A 19045-nucleotide genomic window follows, 5' to 3' on the forward strand; every position below is an offset into this window, starting at 1 on the left:
CGGATCAGGTCATGATCTCGTGGTTGGTGAGTTCGAGCCCCGCGTCGGGCTCTGTGCTGACAGCTCAGAACCTGGAGCCCGTTTCGGATTCTGTGTCTCCCTCTCTCTGCCCCTCCCCTCCTCATGCTCTGCCTCTCTCTGTCTCAAAAATAAATAAAAACATTTAAAAAAAAACCAAAACAAGAAAAATTTCTAAATTGTTCCATCACTCTGAAAAACCAGAAAAAAGAATCTTTCTATAACTGTAAGAAATAATCTGGATATTATTTAATTACAGACAATTTCTATATGGGTATATTATCTAGTTTGCTTTAAACTCTGCTAAATATGAAACAAACATGGTACAAATTAAAATATTGATTTTTGAATTGGTTGTCATCAGACACAAATGGGATTACTGGTGTCACTGAGCCTTAGCAGTTATTTTGGTGTTCATGGAAGTACTATATGTTAAAGCAAAAAACTGGTAGCAACCCAAATAAGCAATAGTATGAGAATAATTAATTAAAGCAGGTCCTTGGTCTACTGTATAAATTTTAAATGATAATTAGAAATATAGGAAGACAACACAAAAACTGATTATAATAAACATAATGTTAAGTGGGAAAGGCAATTTATAAAAATACATGGGGGTGTCTGGGTGGCTCTGTTGGGTTAATCGTCCAACTTCCACTCAGGTCATGATCTCACCGTTGGTGAGTTCAAGCCCTGCATCAGGCTCTGTGCTGACAGCTCAGAGCCTGAAGCCTGCTTTGGATTCTCTCTCTCTCTCTCTCTCTCTCTCTCTCTCTCTCTCCCCCCTCCCCCACTCAATCTCTGTGCCTCTCTCTCTCTCTCTCTCAAAAATAAACATTAAAAAATTAAATATATATATATGTACATTATGATTGCCACTCCAGAAGTGTTATATAAAGACTGGAGTGGTAGGGGCACCTGGGTGGCTCAGTCGGGTGGGCGTCTGACTTCAGCTCAGGTCATGATTTCACCATCTGTGGGTTCGAGCCCCACATCGGGCTCTGTGCTGACCGCTCAGAGCCTGGAGTCTGCTTTAGATTCTGTGTCTCCCTCTCTCTCTGCCCCTCCCCCGCTCATGCTCTGTCTCTGAAAAATGAATAAATGTTAAAAAAATTTTTTTTAAGACTGGAATGATAGCTTTATGGATTGTGTTGGCCTTATTATCAAAACTTGCTGTAATTGCTATGTTGTCTGTCTAAATTTTAAGGGAAAAAGTGAACTTGGGTCAGTCATTATCAAATATGATAGTAAATATTTGACCACCAGCAACTCATGGATAAGTTTGAAAGCAGACATTGGACAAGTGGTGATGTAGGAGAGCCCAACTGCATCCTTCCCTAAAGATCAACAATTAGACAGCTATTTGTGAACAAAAAAACAGCTCTGGAGACTACTTTAGAAATTTTAGCAACACAGTGGACCAAAAGACCTAAGAATAACTGCATAAGAAGAGGAAGACAGCTTCATTTTTCCTGCATCATCCCATTCCCCAAATCAGCATTTCTGATGCCAAGAGGGAATTTCCTAGCCTTTAAGAGTTCCTCTCACCTGGAAAGGAAGAGTGGAGTGAGCAACAAGCTTCCTCAGTCTTTGGGGCAGTGCATGAAGGTCCCGCTTTGGTTTCAGTCCTGCTAGATGGGCAAAGCTGAGTCGTAAAGCTGGCTAGAAGCAAGGAAGCAAAACAGTTGCTCCCAGTAGCAGGAGTCATTGTGGTTCACAGCCTGCTCTGCTGACAAACCCTGTATATTTTGTATATTTTGAGCATATTTTGCCCCTGAGGAAACTAACAACCAGTGTGTTCACTGGAAACACCCTGCAGATTTTACTATCTTTTGCCCCACAGGTAGTTTTTATACCAGCTGTCTGATACTCTCCCCTCTCTGTACCCCTTTCACAGCCTGGGAACCACAGTGGCAATGAGCTCAGGACCCTGCAGCTTTACAAGTGAAGACACAAGCCTAGCCACTGGCAGCTGACACCTATTACCCATGCACCTGCTTGAGTCTAGCCCCTCCAGCTTTGCACTGGCATGCTGCTGACCTGACATCTGTCACCAGCCTCCATTGCAGTGTGTGTGCCCAAGGGAAGACTGTGCAGACAAGAAACTGCACATCAATAACCAGGGCACTGACAGTTGCTTGTGGGTCTGGATCAGGCCCTGATTTCTGTCACTGGCCTGCATCACCATGTTTGTCTACAGCTGTCCCCTCCGGCTGTATACTTACACACCTCTGACCCAACCCTTGTAACTGGCCTCCACTGCAATGTGCAAACCCAAGGGAGGTTGTGCAGCTATAGGAAACCATGCTGACAGGGCCCCTGCAGCTTCCAGTGAGTCTGTAGTTGGCCCTTGGCGCTTGTTGCTTACCCTAGCCATCACCATTATGTGTGTGTGTCTACAACAGGCCCTTGCCACTACATAGGCACCTGCAGCTGGCACATGCAGCCAAGTATATGTATACCACTAGTTCTGGCCACCAGTGCTGCTTGCCCTGGTCCATAGTCACTGGACCTGGAGGCATTGCTAAAGACCCCAACAGCCCTTGTAGCTACTTATAGACCCCCCACAGTGCTCACCAAGGACCACACAGTTGCTGTGGATCCCAGCAGCCTGAGCCAAAAAGACATGCCCCCTGCTGTCCCTCAGACCCAGTGCCACCACATATCTGTGCATTTGGAACTCTGTGCTTCAGATCCAGGGTGATAACATTCTTCAGCATGCTGTCACCCACTGGTGAAAGTCTTCTTTTACTCAAGTTAGTCCATAAAGTCTAGAAAAAGTAATAGCTTTTTCAACACACAGACAACTGCACAACATTTTGAGTATGTCATGGATCATGTAGAATTAGGGAAACATAACTCCACTAAAGGAATACAGTATGCCTCCAGCAACTGGCCCCAAAGAAATGGAGATATAGAAACTGTCAAAGAATTCAAAATAATTGTTCTAAAGAGCTGCAAAAGAACACAAATAAAAAGTTAACAATATCAGGAAAGCCAAGCGAGAACAAAATGAGAAGTTCAACAAAGAGATAGAACATAAAGTAGAACCAAACAGAAATTTTGAGACTGAAGAACTCAATGCCTGACCTGGAAAATTCAATAGAGAGCTTCAACATTAGTCTTTTTTTTTTTTTTCAATTTTTTGATGTTTATTTATTTTGAGAGAGAGAGAGACAGAGTGTGAATCGGGGAGGAGCATCGAGAGAGGAAGATGCAAAATCTGAAGCAGGCTCCAGCCTCTGAGCTGTCAGCACAGAGCCCAATGTGGGGCTCACACCCATGAACTCAGATCATGAACTGAGCTGAAGTCAGATGCTTACCAGACTGAGCCACTCAAGTGCCCTTAGAGCTTCAACATTAGTATTAAGTCAGAAGAAAGAATGGTTGAGCTAAAAGACAGATCGATTGCAAGTATCCAATCAGGGGAGCAAATAAACAAAAAGAATGAAAATGAATGAAGAAAGCCTATAGGACATATCGGGATACCATCAAGAGAACCACTGTACGTATCACTGGAATCTGAGAAGGACAAGACAGGGAGAAAAAGGTAGAAAGCTTATGTACAGAAATAATGGCTGAGGACTGCCCAAACCCAGAAGAGATTGGAACATCCGAGTTTGTGAAGTTAATAGATTACCCTAAAATGTCAATCTAATCACCTTTCACACATTTTAATAAAGCTGTCCAAAGTCAAAGACTGAGAATTCTAAAAGCAGCAAGAGAAAAAAAAAAAAAAAGATCTCATACAAGGAAATCCCTATAAGGCAATCAGTAAACTTCTCAGCAGAGATATTGCAGGTCAGGAGACAGTCAGATGACATACTCAAAATGTTGAAAGAAAAAACCTGCCTACCAAGAATACTTTACTCAGCAAGGCTTGCCCTTCAGAGGTGAAGTAAAGGTAAATAATTTCCAAAACAAACAGAAGCTGAAGGAGTTCACTACCACTAGACCTGCCTTGCAAAACAAGCTGAAGGAGTTTCTCAAGTTGAATGAAAGGATGCTACTTAGTAACATGAAAACATATGAAAATATACAACACACTGGTAAGGGTAAGCGTATAGTCAGATTCAGAATACTCCAATACAGTTAACTACTTAACTCTACTTAACTCTTAACTATGTTAACTACTTAACTCCAGTATAAAGACTAAAAGACCCAAGTATTAAAAATAGCTATACCTGCAACAATTTCTTAATGTCATATTGTGTAACACTGTCTATAATGTTATATTGTTATACAGTATAAAAGGAGGTGAATTGTGCATCAAACTCATAAAAGATGGGGAGTAAAAGCGTAGAAGTTTCATATGCAATCGAAGTTAAGTTGTTGTCAGTGTGAAATAAACTGTTACAAATATAAGATGTTTTATTGTAAACCTCATGGTAACCACAAAGCAAAAACTATAGTAGATTCCAAATATAAAGTGAAAGGGAACAAGTATGTCACTATCAATTTGTGAAGGAAGGGAGCAAAAGAGGAAGAAAAGAATAAGGAAACTACAAAACAGGAAGAAAACACAAAGATGGCATTACTGAGTCCTTACCTGTTAATAATCACCTTAAATGTCAATAGATTGAATTCTCCAATCAAAACACATAGAGCAGCTGGATGGGTGAAAAAAAATAAGACCCAATCATATACTGTTTGGAAAAGACTCACTTCAGCTTTAATGACACACATAGGCTCAAGGTGAAGGGATGGAAAGACATATGCCATGCAGGTGAAAACCAAAGGAGAGTAAGGTAACTATGCTTATATCAGACAAAATAGACTATAGGCCAAAAATGGTAACAAGAGACAAAGAAGTTTTTTTTTTTTAATTTTTTAAAACGTTTATTTATTTTTGAAAGAGAGAGAGAGAGGCAGAGTACGAGCGAGGAAGGGGCAGAGTGAGAGGGAGGCACAGAATCCAAAGCAGGCTCCAGCCTCTGAGCTGTCAGCACAGAGCCCAACATGGGGCTCGAAATCACGAACCATGAGATCATGATCTGAGCCGAAGTCGGATGCCCAACTGACCGAGCCACCCAGGCGCCCTGAGACAAAGAAGATATTTATATAATGGTATAAAGATAAATTCATCTAGAAGATACAAAATCATAAGTATATATGTACACAACATAAGAGCTTTTAAATATATAAAGCAAATACTGACAGATCTGATGGGAGAAATAGATCATAATAAAACAACAGTAGGGGACGTCAACACCTCACTTTTAACAATGGATAGATCGTCCAGACAGAAATCAACAGGGAAATGTTGGACTTGGACCATACTTTAGAGAAAGTGGACGTAATAGACACACACCATCCTATAGCAGAAGAATACACATTCTTCTCAAGTACATATGAAACATTCTCTAGGAGACATCATAAACAACGGCACAAAACAATCTTAGCAAATTTAAGAAGATTGAAACCATACAGAGTATTTTTTCTGAATACAATGGTATGAAACTAGAAATCAATACAAGGAGGAAAACTAGAAAATTCACAAATGTGTAGACATTAAACAACACTTACCTGAACTAATGGGTCAAGGGAGACACTGAAAAGAAAAGTTAAAAATCACTTGAAAAAACAAAAATGTAGAAACAACACACAGAACCTATGGGATGCTGCAAAAGCTGTTCTAAGTGGGAAGTTTTCTAGTGCTAAATACCCACATTAAGAAAAAATAAAGGGGCACCTGAGTGGCTCAGTCAGTTAAGCATCTGACTTTAGCTCAGGTCAGAATCTCATGGCTCATTGAGTTTGAGCCCCACATTGGGCTTTCTGCTGACAGCACAGAACCTGTTTCAGATCCTCTATCCCCCTCTCTCTGCCCTTCCCCCACTTTCTCTCTACCCCACCCAAAAATAAATGAATTAATTAATTAAAGATGTCAAATAAACAACCTAACTTTATACACCAAAATGCTAGCAAAAGAACAAACTAAACCTAAAGTTAGCAGAAGGAAGGATATAAAAAAGATGAGACGGGAAATAAATGAAATAGAGACCCCCCCCAAAAAAAACCCAAAAAACAGAAAAAAAAGAAAAGATCACTTAAACTACAGGCTGTTTGTTTTTTAAAGATAAACAAAATTTACAACCTTTAGCTAGACTAAGAAAAAAAGAGAGAAAACTCCAATAAATCAAATCAGAAATGAAAGAGGAGATATTACAACTGATATCAAAGAAATACAAAGGATCCTAAGAGACTAGAATGAACAATTATGGCTCAGTTGGTTAGGCGTCTGACTTCAGCTCAGATCATGATCTCACGGTTCATGAGTTTGAGCCCTGCGTTGGGCTCTGTGATGTCAGCACAGAGCTGCTTTAGATCCTCTGTCCCCCTCTCACTCTGTCCCTCCCTCGCTTTCTCTCTCTCTCATAAATAAATAAATAAATAAATAAAAGATGTCAAACGACCAAACTTTACACACCAGAGCCTGGAGCCTGCCTCAGATGCTGTGTCTCTGCCTCTTTCTGCCCCTCTCCTGCTCAGGATCTGTCTCTGTCTCTCAAAAATGGATAAACATTAAAAACAAAATTTGGGGCGCCTGAATGGCTCAGTAGGTTGAGCGTCCGATTTTGGCTCAGGTCATGATCTCACAGTTTGTGATTTTGAGCCCCGTGTCCAGCTCTGTGCTGACAGCTCAGAGCCTGGAGCCTGATTCAGATTCTGTGTCTCCTTCTCTCGCTGCCCCTCCCCCACTTGCAGTCTGCCTCTCTCTGTCTCTCAAAACTAAATAAAATGTAAAAAAAATAAAATAAATTAAAAAAAAAACAAATGATAACCTGGGAAAAAACAGATACACTTTTGGAAACATATAACCTACCAAGACTAAATCAGAAAGAAGTAGAACGTCTGGACTGACCTATAACTAGGAAAGAGATTGACTCGGTAATCCAAAACCTCCCGTGTACTACATAAAGCCCAGACCAAGTGATTTCACTGAAAACTTCTACCAAACATTTAAAGAAGAATTAATATCGATCCTTCTCAACCTATTTCAAAAAATTGAAGATAGGGGCCCCTGGGTGGCTCAGTCGGTTAAGCGGCCGACTTCGGCTCAGGTCATGATCTCGCGGTCCGTGAGTTCGAGCCCCGTGTCTGGCTCTGTGCTGACCACTCGGAGCCTGGAGCCAGCTTCGGATTCTGTGCCTCCCTCTCTCTGACCCTCCCCCGTTCATGCTCTGTCTCTCTCTGTCTCAAAAATAAATAAACGTTAAAAAAAAAAAAAAATTGAAGACAGAGCACTCTCAAACTCATTTTGCAATGACAGCAATACCCTGCTAGCAAAACCGGACAAGGATACCACAGGACAAGAAAATTATAGGCCAATATCCCTCATGAACATAGATGCAGAAATTCTCAAAAAAAAAATATCAGAAAACTGAGTTCAATAACACATTAAGAGATCCTACATCATGAGCAAATGGGATTTATCCCTGGGATGTAAAAATGGTTTAACATATGCAAACCAAAAATGATACACCACATTAGCAGAATGAAAGATGATTTTTTGGATGTGATGCTTAAAGCACAAGCAACAAATAGAAAATACAAAAGTGGGACTATTTCCAGTGAAAAAGCTTTTGCACAGCCAAAGAAATAATCAATAAAATGAAAAGGCAGCCTATATAATGGGAGGAAATATTTGTAAATCATATATCTGATAAGAGGCTAATATCCAAAGTACATAGGGAATTCAAGCAACTCAACAGCAAAAACAAACCAACAAACAAACAAACAAAAAACACAATCTGTTTAAAAAATGTGCCCAGGAACTAAATTGATATTTTCCCAAAGAAGAAATACAAATGTCCAACAGGTACATAAAAAGGTGCTTTACTTCAATAATCTTTGGGAAAAGGCAAATCACCACCACAATGTGATGCTACCTCACACCTGTCAGAATGGCTGTCATTCGGGGTGCCTCAGTGGCTCAGTCGGTTAAACACCCTAGTTTGGCTCAGGTCATGATCTCATGTTCATGGGTTTGAGCCCTGTGTGAGGCTCTGTGCTGACAGCTCAGAGCCTGGAGCCTGCTTCAGATTCTGTGTCTCCCTCTCTTTACCCCTTCCCAGCTTGCACTCTGTCTCTCTGTCTTTCTCAAAAATAAATAAACATTAAAAAAAAAAAAAAAGAATGGCTGTCATTAACAAGACAAGAGAGAACTAGCATTGGTGAGGATGTGGAGAAAAGGGAAACTTGTGCCTTTTTGGTGGGGATGCAAAACGGTGCAGCTACAGTGGAAAACAGTATGGAGAGTCCTTAAAAAGTTAAAAATAGAATTACCATATGATTCAACAATTCCACTCCTGGGTATGGCCCCCGCTAAAAATGAAATCAGGATCTTGAGAAGATATCTGCATTCCCACGTTTATTGCAGCATTATTCACAACAACCAAGGTATGGAAACAACCTACGTGTTAGCGGATAAATGGATGAAGATGTGAGGTACGTGTATATAATTCAGCCATGAGAAAGAAGGAAACCCTTCAATTTGTGACAATATGGAAGGACCTTGAGGGCATCATCCAAGTGAAAGAAGACAGATAGAGACAGACAACTACTATATGATTTCATTTACATGTAGAATCTAAAAAAGCCAAACACTTAGAAACAGAAAGTATGAGCAGTGGTTACCACGGGCTGAGGGGGTGTGGGAAATGGGGAGATGTTGATGAAAGGGCATAAACTTCCATTTATCAGCTGAATAACTTGTGGGGACCCTATGTACAGCATGGTGATTATAGTTAATTATACTGTATTATAAACTTGGAAGTTGCCAAGATTTTTTTTAATGTTAAATTCAAATCTATTTTCTGATAATATGAAAAAGTAATCCTTGAAAATCAGAACACTTAATGGGAAAGAGCATACTAACTTAGATGTTAAACATCTATATGCAATAACCATTGTGAAGCTTGACAAACATGCATGCTCACAACATGCAATTATTAAAAAAAAAAAAACAAAAATAAAAGCAGACATTGCATATAAATGAGAACCACATATGATATTTAAGGTAGCTCTTTTGAAAAGGACTGAAATATTTCCATAAAAAGCTTTGAATTTATGCAGGAAAGGAATTTTCCCTACTAAATGGTTGTGTTTTTTTTTAATTTTTTTTTTAACGTTTATTTATTTTTGAGACAGAGAGAGACAGAGCATGAACAGGGGAGGAGCAGAGAGAGAGGGAGACACAGAATCTGAAACAGGCTCCAGGCTCTGAGCTGTCAGCACAGAGCCCGACGAGGGGCTCGAACTCACTGACCGTGAGATCATGACCTGAGCCAACGTCGGATGCCTAACCGACCAAGCCACCCAGGCACCCCACTAAATGGTTTTTCTTACTTTCTCCAGTATTCTTCACATTTTTAGTTTATCTGTAAGTTAATCAATATATCCATTTTGAAATTCAACTTGATCATCTGGGATGTTTGCACAAACACCCACTGTGTCACGACATATGGTGACCTTTGGTTTATTATAGACTAATTATAAGCCTGAAGGGGTTCTGCCATATGCCATTGAAAGTTGTTTTTCCATAGATTTCCACTAGATCACAGGTCCTGTCTGACCTGACTGTTTGTTCCAGAGGCAGTTTCTAAACTAAAACAAAAAAAAGTAATTTAATTTGGTTTAATTGTGTTTCATAAGATCTTTGAACTCAGCTAAATACTAAACTGATTCTGAGACGTCTCAGTTTGGATACCTGTGTGGTAAATCAAAACGTGGCTCTAGTTCATCTGTGACACAGTGATCAGCACATGTGCCTGGTAGTCATACTGTTGCAAGTGTCCAGAGCACATGGAGTCTATTTTGGTCTCTATTTTTTTTTTTTAATTTTTTTTTAACGTTTATTTATTTTTGAGACAGAGAGAGACAGAGCATGAATGGGGGAGGGTCAGAGAGAGGGAGACACAGAATCCGAAACAGGCTCCAGGCTCTGAGCTGTCAGCACAGAGCCCGACGCGGGGCTTGAACTCACGGACTGTGAGATCATGACCTGAGCCGAAGTCGGCCGCTCAACCGACTGAGCCACCCAGGCGCCCCATGGTCTCTATTTTTTTTGTTCTCAGTTTAATAATCCAGTAATGAGAGAGACGTTGACTACCACTTACTGGTGTATCATTGGTAAAACATTTTCCAAGTGTTCCTTCCTCACAGTTGTTCACTTTGGTAGATGATTTTTCAGATGTAACAAATCTATCTTCTTAGCAAAATATTGTTAAACAAATGTACTGAGTGATAAATGGTGAGTCCCTTAAGATCAGAGACTTAGCTCATTCATTTTTTGTTTCTTGTTGGCAGGATAGCAAAAGATTTGAAAACTGAACTATAACAAAAACTGCCACCCCCAGTCCCAACCTACCCCTTAGAGGGATAAACAACCTGGATGGCTATAAAGCAGCCTACCAGAGGTTTTGAAAACTGAACTCATATCGGAACCATGACTGATACAAAGTGAGACAGAGTTGAAGTCCAAACAAGGATATGTATATGTAGGTATGTAAAGACATCCTGCAAATGGTTTTATCAGGATCCGAGCTCTCACACTGCAGTATTCAAAATATCTAGGATACAACCCAAGAGTACTTGAGGTTACAGGCTGAATATTTATGTCCCCCCACAAATTTATGTGTTGAAATCTTAACTCCCAAGGTGATGGTGTCAGAAAGTGGGTCCTTTAGGAGGTAATGCTCTCATAAAAGAGGCTGCAGAACACTCCCTTGTCCCCATTTGCTCTGTGAAGACATAGTGAGGAGAGGGGGCATCTGTGAACCAGGCCCGTGAAGGAGACCTTCCCCATCCACCAAACCTGTGGGCAATTGGATAAATTATTTTTCTGTCATCAAGTCTTTCCTTTGTTACCTTATTCTGCATTGAGGGAGCATTTTTATTTCAAATGTTGTATTTTCAGTTCCAAAATGTCTGTTTTGTTCTATGTTTTGGTCCCTATTTTTCTGCTAAGAACTTCTATCTTTTGATTCATTTCAACAGTGCTAACCTTTAACTCATGGCACATAGTTACAATAGCTGCTTTATTTATTTAAAAAGATTTTATTTTTAAGTAATCTCTACACCCACCATGGGGCTCAAATTTACAACCCTGAGATCAAGAATCGCAGCTATACAACTGAATCAGTCATGTGCCCCCCTCTGTATATTTTTAAAATATTGAAGGTGTGTTATTTTTGTAAATTAGATTTTAAAAAACGTTTCTTTATTGATTTTGAGAGACAGAGAGAGAGGGAGAGCATGTGTGCAGGGGAGAGGTAGAGAGGGAGAGAGACAATCCCAAGCAGGCTCCACAGTCAACTCGGAGCCCCGCTGTGGGGCTCGATCCCACAACCAGGAGATCATGACCTGAGCTGAAATCAAGAGTCAGACACTTAACCAACTGAGCCACCCAGGTGCCCCTTTTTTTTTTTTTTTAATTTTTTTTTTCAACGTTTTTTATTTATTTTTGGGACAGAGAGAGACAGAGCATGAATGGGGGAGGGGCAGAGAGAGAGAGGGAGACACAGAATCGGAAACAGGCTCCAGGCTCCGAGCCATCAGCCCAGAGCCCGACGCGGGGCTTGAACTCACGGACCGCGAGATCATGACCTGGCTGAAGTCGGACGCTTAACCGACTGCGCCACCCAGGCGCCCCCAGGTGCCCCTTTTTGTAATTAGGTTTTGTAAATGTTACTTTCAGAGAGGAAAAAAAAAATCACTGCTCTTTTCCTATCTCTCAACTCCTTATATATAACTCTCAGTTAACTCAATGCTAAAAATAATCAGGTCTTAATTAAACTCAGGTCTGAAAGCCTCACAGTCATTTTCTGTTTCCAGGATTATTCGCTTGGTTTTCTTTGCTTCAAACAAATACATTCTTGTCTCTAGAGGTAGAGAAATAAGTCTGATTTATCAAAAAGTATAGCTCCATGTAGAGTTTAAAGAGAAGTCCACGTGAAATTTATTTTGCAAATTCTGATTTTAATTCAAATTTGCTAATTCAAGACCTCAGATATATGTGGGAGGCCCACCTCATTCAGATGTTAATCTAGATATTCCTCACTGAATCCAGTTCTGAACATGTGTTCTATGTAAACCAATAAATTATATGAACATGTAGGAAGCTTGGTATTTAAATAAATCATATAGTAAAGATCCCTTTTGTCACTTAAAAATCATTCTTAATTTATCTTGTTTTTAAAGTAGAAGTTTAGTTTGCTCCTTTGGTTTTAGGTAAAGCACAACATAACTGAATGATATTTTGATGTTTTAAAATTAGATACCCTTTGTGACACTTGGCTTATTTTCTCAAATTTTTTTTTTTACTTTTGAAAAATAAAGCCTAGAAGAAAATTGAAAACCTAGTACCATGAACACCTGTATTCTTTTTACTTCATTCCCCCAGTTTGTTATTCACTTAATTTTAACTGTAAGACTAAATCACTCCGTTCTCTCAGCTGTTTTATATTGCTTCTTGTTTTCCTGTTTCTCCAAATACAAAACCAGGAAAATCAGGAAGGAGATTTCAGTTTGGGGAGGAAAGGTGATTAATTTGTTTTATCTAATTAATGCAATTTCATGTAGATAGAGGTCCAAAAAACTCATTAAAAAAATCCAGTTCTCATGGGGTGCATGGGTGGCTCAGTTGGTTAAGCGTTTGACTTCTGCTCAGGTCACGATCTCGTGGTTTGTGGGTTAGATCCCTGCATCAGGCTCTGTGCTGATGAATCAGAGCCTGGAGCCTGCTTCAGATTCTGTGTCTTCCTCTCTCTCTCTCTGACCTTCCCAGCTCACACTCTGTCTCTGTCTCCCTCAAAAATAAATAAATGTTTAAAAAAATCCAGTTATCAAATGTTATTTAGCCATAAAAAGAAGGGAATCTTGTGACAAGATTTATGATAACATGGATGGACCTTGAAGGAAAACACAAATATATATGATTCTTTTTTTTTAACTTCTTTAAATGTGTACTTATTTTTGAGGGAGGGAGAGAGAGCCTTTGTGTGTGCATAAGTGGGGAAGGGGCAAAGAGAGAGGGGCTAGAAGATCTGAAGTGGGGTTTGCATACTGACAGCAGAGGGCCCAATGTGGGGATCAAACTCACAATGTGGGAGATCATGACCTGAGCTAAAGTCTAATGCTTGACCTACTGAGCCACCTAGGCACTCTTGTTTAATCTCACTTACCTGTGGAATCTAAAGAAAAACAAAAACAAAACCATACAACCCCCACAAAACCTCATTCATAGAGAACAAACTGGTGGTTGCCAGAAGGAGGGGGGTAGGGTGGGCAAAATAGGTGAAGGGGATCAAAAAGGTACACATTTCCGATAATAAAATAAAGAAGTTACAGGGATGTAATGTACAGCATGATGACAATAGTTAACAATACTGTATTGCATATTTGGAAGTTGCTAAGGGAGGTCTTAAAAGTTCTCATCATAAGAAAAAATGTGTAACTATGATGATGGGTGTTAACATATTGTGATTATTATTTCACAATACACACAAATATTGAATAATTATGTTATACACATGAAACTAATATAATGTTCTGTGTCAGTTATACCTTCACAAAAAAATCAGTAAGCTAAATCTAATTCAACCAGTAGAGTATATTAAAGAAAATGCAGTCTCTATTAAATACCGAAACTTTAAGTTTTTTTTGCCTTTAAACATAAAGAAATTAGTTATTAGTTTTGTCTCCAGGGTGAATGAGAGCAAAAGGGGGGAAAGTGACTATCATGAAACTGAATGCAAGTATTGTGAGCCCTTGGTGAGTTTCCCATTGTATCTGCAGTTCTCCTGCCAGCCTCCCAGTCCCTGCCAATCCATGAAGTCCCTCAGAGAGAGACTTCCAGGGAACAAGTTTGGACAGATGTATATATACTGGTATTTACTGATACTTTGCTCTAGGCTAGTTGAACTAGACTGAAGTAAGAATCAACTGGACCACCTATTCAAAAAAAAATCAACTGAACCCACCTCTAGCAATGCTTCTCCTTGAGGGCAGAGTGAAGAGCTTTAAGCATTTCATAGTGAAAAGTTCTGCTTTAATTTTTATTCTTCTGTTAAGTCGTTAAGAAGAACAACTAGGTCTACATAGTCAACCAGGGCAAGAGTGTAAAATTTCTGCTTGTTTTTTTCTAAATGCTTATTTGTGTATTTTGAGAAAGAGAGAGAGAGAGAGAGCGAGCCAGGGAGGCCGAGAGAGAGGGAGAGAATTCCAAGCAGGCTCTGGCTGTCAGTGCAGAGCTGAACATGAGACTTGATCCCACAAACTGTGAGATCATGACTTGAGCTGAAACCAAGAGTCAGACACTTAACCAGCTGAGCCACCCAGGTGCCCCTAAAATGTCAGCTCCTAAAATTTGCAAATATTTCTATGAACCTTTGTGGGAATTAATTAGATAAGAATGTTTATTCTTTAGATGTTTCAGTGAATATTTCTTTGATGTTACCTCCCAAACTTCCTGAAATAGGTCAGGAAAAGCTTTTTCTTCAATTTGTTTCAGTTTATTAGAAGACCATGCTCTATACCAGGCTAAGAAGTCATCCCTATTGTATCTTGCATATTGTATATACAATATTGTATCTTGCATATTTATATACAGTGAGGACTACAGTGAGCAGAATTCTCTGACACCCATTTGCCTGTATAGCATGACTGAGAAATAAACATGTACTGTTTTTATTTAAAAAATATGGAGTGCCTGCATGGTGCAGTCGTTTAAGCATCAGACTCTTGATTTTGGCTCAGGTTATGATCTCAAAGTTCCATGGGATGGAGCCCATATCAGGCTCTGGGCTGGTGGCAGGGAGGCTGCTTGGGATTCTCTCTCCCACTCTCTCTCTGCCCGCCCCCCCTACCCCCAACTTGTATGGTGTATGCTCATGCACTTGGGCTCTCTTTCTCTCTCAAAAATAAATGGATAGACATTAAAAAAAAAAATGAAGCTTAAAAAAAATCCTGTCTCTTTTTATATGGGTCTTAACACTGTACTTTGAAATACTTTTGTTAAAACCTATTAGGCACCTGGTTGAGTGTTAGGCCAAGAACCTTGTGAATCAAACAGTACAATATGTTCTCCCATGAAAGGGAGACTGCGTGGCTGGGAAATAGGAATTGGGAGAGATTTTTAACCCTTTTGTAACTTTTGAATTTTGAATTACATGCATGTATTCAAACATTTTTTTAAATCAAAATAAAAAAGTATAGGTGATCCCCTGCTTAAGGTTTTTCTTCTAAAACACTATGGTTTAGGGGTGCTTGGGTGGCTCAGTTGTTTGAGCCTTTGACTCTTTTTCGGCTCAGGTCGTGATCCCAGGATTGTAGGATGGAGCCCCAAGTTGGGCTCCATGCTAAGTGTGGAGTCTACTTAAGATCCTCTCTGTCTCTGTCTCTGTCTCTGTCTCTTTCTCTCTCTCTCTCTCCCCCACTCTACCCAGCCCTCTCCCCATGTTCTCTTTTTCTCTCTAAGGAAAAAAAAATTATGAAAAAATGATAAAACACTATGGTTTAATGAATAAAAGAAATAACTAGGTATTAGAAAAACCATGTTTAAGTCTTGGTGAGCCTTTTTTTTTTTTTTAAGTTTGTTTGTTTGTTTATGTAATCTCTACACCCAATGTTTAGGCTCAAACTTACAACCACAGGGATCAGAGATCCAGAGTCATATGCTCCTCTGACTGAGCCAGTCGGGTGCCCCATCGATAATGCTTTTTTTTTTTCTTAACACTCGTTTTTTATGCTTCAGTTTAGCCTTCATTAAAATTTCTACTTCATGAGCGGCATCTGTGGCTCATGTCATCTGTGACTCAGTCACTTAAGCATTCGACTTTGGCTCAGGTCATGATCTCACAGTTCTTGAGTTGGAGCCCTGCTTTGGGCTCTATGCTATCAATCCACAGAGCCTTCTTGGGATTCTCTCTCTCTCAATGTCTCTCTCTCTGTCTCTCTACCCTTCTCTACTCTCTCTCTCAAAAGTTCTACTTCATGCATTTCTGAAAAAGAATAAATAAGATAAAATTGTTGAAAGTTCAATTTACACTGAAAAGCATTATGCACAGTTAAGCCATTGCTGAGGAGTGTCAGGGACTGAATGTTCATGTCCCCCACACCCCAAATCTATGTGTTGAAATCCTAGCCCTCATTGTGGTGGTATTGGGATGTGGGCCTTTGGGAGGTGCTTAGGTCATGATTGGAGTCCTCATGAATAGGATTATAAAAGGGACCCCAGGGATTTCTCTTGCCCCTTGCATCATGTGAGGACGCAGGAAGAACATGGTCATCTAGGACTCAGGAAGCAGGTCTTCACTAGACACTGAATCTGCTGGCACCTTAATCTTGGACTTCTCAACTTCCAGAACTGTGAGAAATAACTTGGTTTTTTAAGCCACTCAGTCTATGGTGTTTTGTTATAATAGTTCAACAGACTAAGACAAAGGACAATGTGGAGAAGTAAGAAGAGCTTTGGAGTCAAGCATACTGGAATCATCACTCATCGGGTAGGTGATTCTGGACAAGTGTCAGTCTCCAGAATGAAATTCACTGGAATGTCATCATGTGGGTAGGGCTTTTTTATTCATTATGGTGCCCTCAGCACCTAGAATAGCATCTGACGCAAAGTACTCAACAAATGTGTTTTGTGTAGATCTCTCTGTGCTTTAGTTCCTTTGTGTGTAAATTATGGAAAATGTGATCTGTAATGAGAGAAATTTTTAGAGCTTGGCCATGTGGCTGCTACCTCCTTAGGAGCCTCACAGTAATGACAGTTGTTTATCATGAAATTATTCCCAGAGGTGAATGAATGTCCATTTCAAAGTGTACTGGCAGGGGCTTCTGGCCCTTGTGGGGTAAAGTGGCTGGCAAGTGCTCTTTCCCAGAAACAACTAAACTGGTCAGAACCAGCCATTTCAGAGCTCTGGAAAATTGACTAAAGGCAAACCAATCAAGAAGTGCTTATTAATGAAAAACTGCTGAATTGTAAGAGCAGTGGGGAGTCTGTGGGGTTCTTGCCCGGGGCTGTTCCCATTCCCATCCCACCTCTTGCTCCAATGGCGTGGATATTCTACCGGACTGGAGCTGGCTGTGGAAAGCAGCAGCTTTACTGACAGACTGGTGATTTGTATCAAGAGCAGAAAATATAACCCAGTAGTGTGGTCAGCAGAAGTGGCGAATCTGGTAAGAAATGAATGGGCATAGTCTACCATTCTGCTAATCTTAGGTTATAGCGCTAGTTGGAGAAGTAACCAGCAAGAAACATAGCAGGGACATAGCATAGCATCCCGGAAATAACAGAGACACAGAGAGGCTACAAAAGCTCTTCACACATCTCTGGCTGCCTGAGCGGCTGCAAGCAGATTCAGGGGAGACCTGAGAGAGTCTGGCGAGAACTAAAAGTTGACCAAGACTCAAACAATTCCTGAATTTTGAATGTGCTCATAAACCCGCAAATCCATTGGCAAGGGTTGGAAATCTTACTGGTTTGAAGTGTTTTAGCACAGCCTTGGGCCAATCAGCAGCTGACTATCAGGCAATACACACAGAGGAGGGACACCTAGCAAGCAATTCAAGATATAAAAGTAAGAATTGAAAACCAAAAATACCGAGCAGGGACATTAATGGCCACACACCACAGGAGAGACGTTTTATTGTCTCTTGGCTAGAAATTCACCCTGGATTATTAGCTCTGTGGAAAAGAATACTATTGTTTAAATATTATTTAAATTGAGGCTTTTAAATAGTTTTTCTTGGCCAGATGGCACAACATTAAACTCGTTTAGTAGAGAGCAATGAATAATCACTACAACAGGAAAGGATTTGATTTCCCTTGCTGATTTCCCCTGTCTTTATGCACAGCTCCTGTAGCATACATGGTTCACCATGGTTCAGCTCCTACCATGTGCATGGTTGCTCTCTACCATGGATAGCTTCTCCACTACTAGGATCCTGCAATAGCGTGTTACATAAGCATCTTGGATATCAGTGCCGTCAACTAACCTGACCTAAGTGACATTTACAGACCACTGCACACAACTGTCACAGAATACACATTTTTTTTCAAGTGCACAAAGAACAATTTCCAGGACAGAACATATGTTAGGCCATAAAACATGTCTCAGTAAATGTAAAAGAATTGAAATTATTTGCAGCAAGTTTTCCAACCACAACAATTAAATTATAAATCAATAACAAAAAGAAATTTGGATTTGTAGCATAGTGCTTCTGGTGAGACATTTAGCTCTGAATAGTTTTTCTGAACACTGTAAAAAGAATATTCCCCACAGTGCTTAGAGTAAAGTTTACAGCATTAAATGGTAATATTAGAAAACAAAGTCTCAAATCAATAATGTAAGCTTCCTCTTTAAGAAACCAGAAAAGAAGAGCAGATTTACCTCAAAGCAGGCAGAAGCAAGGAAATGATAAAAAATCAGAGTTGAAATGTATAAAACAGAAACAAAATAGAGAAAAATCAATAAAACTCAAAGATGCTTCTTTGAAAAGATCAACAAAATTAACAAGGCTTTAAGCTAGACGGACCAGGAAAAATGAGAAGGCATAAATTATCAGGATTGAAAGAGAATATTAGTACTGATCTTTCAGAAATTGAGAGGATAATAAGGACTATGAACATCTTTTGGTAAACAAATGATAAAAACTTAGATGAAATGGACAAATTCCCAAAAAGACAAAAACTTCCCTGATTATTTTAAGAGGTAGAAAATCTGAATAGAGTGTAAGAAATACAAATTTAGCTTGGTGATAAAAAATATTCCTATAAAGAAAATCTCGGGGCGCCTGGGTGGCGCAGTCGGTTGAGCGTCCGACTTCAGCCAGGTCACGATCTCGCGGTCCGTGAGTTCGAGCCCCGCGTCAGGCTCTGGGCTGATGGCTCGGAGCCTGGAGCCTGTTTCCGATTCTGTGTCTCCCTCTCTCTCTGCCCCTCCCCCGTTCATGCTCTGCCTCTCTCTGTCCCAAAAATAAATAAAAAACGTTGAAAAAAAAAAATTAAAAAAAAAAAAAAAGA

Source organism: Panthera uncia (genome assembly GCF_023721935.1).
Source record: "Panthera uncia isolate 11264 chromosome A1 unlocalized genomic scaffold, Puncia_PCG_1.0 HiC_scaffold_17, whole genome shotgun sequence".
Taxonomy (NCBI): domain Eukaryota; kingdom Metazoa; phylum Chordata; class Mammalia; order Carnivora; family Felidae; genus Panthera; species Panthera uncia.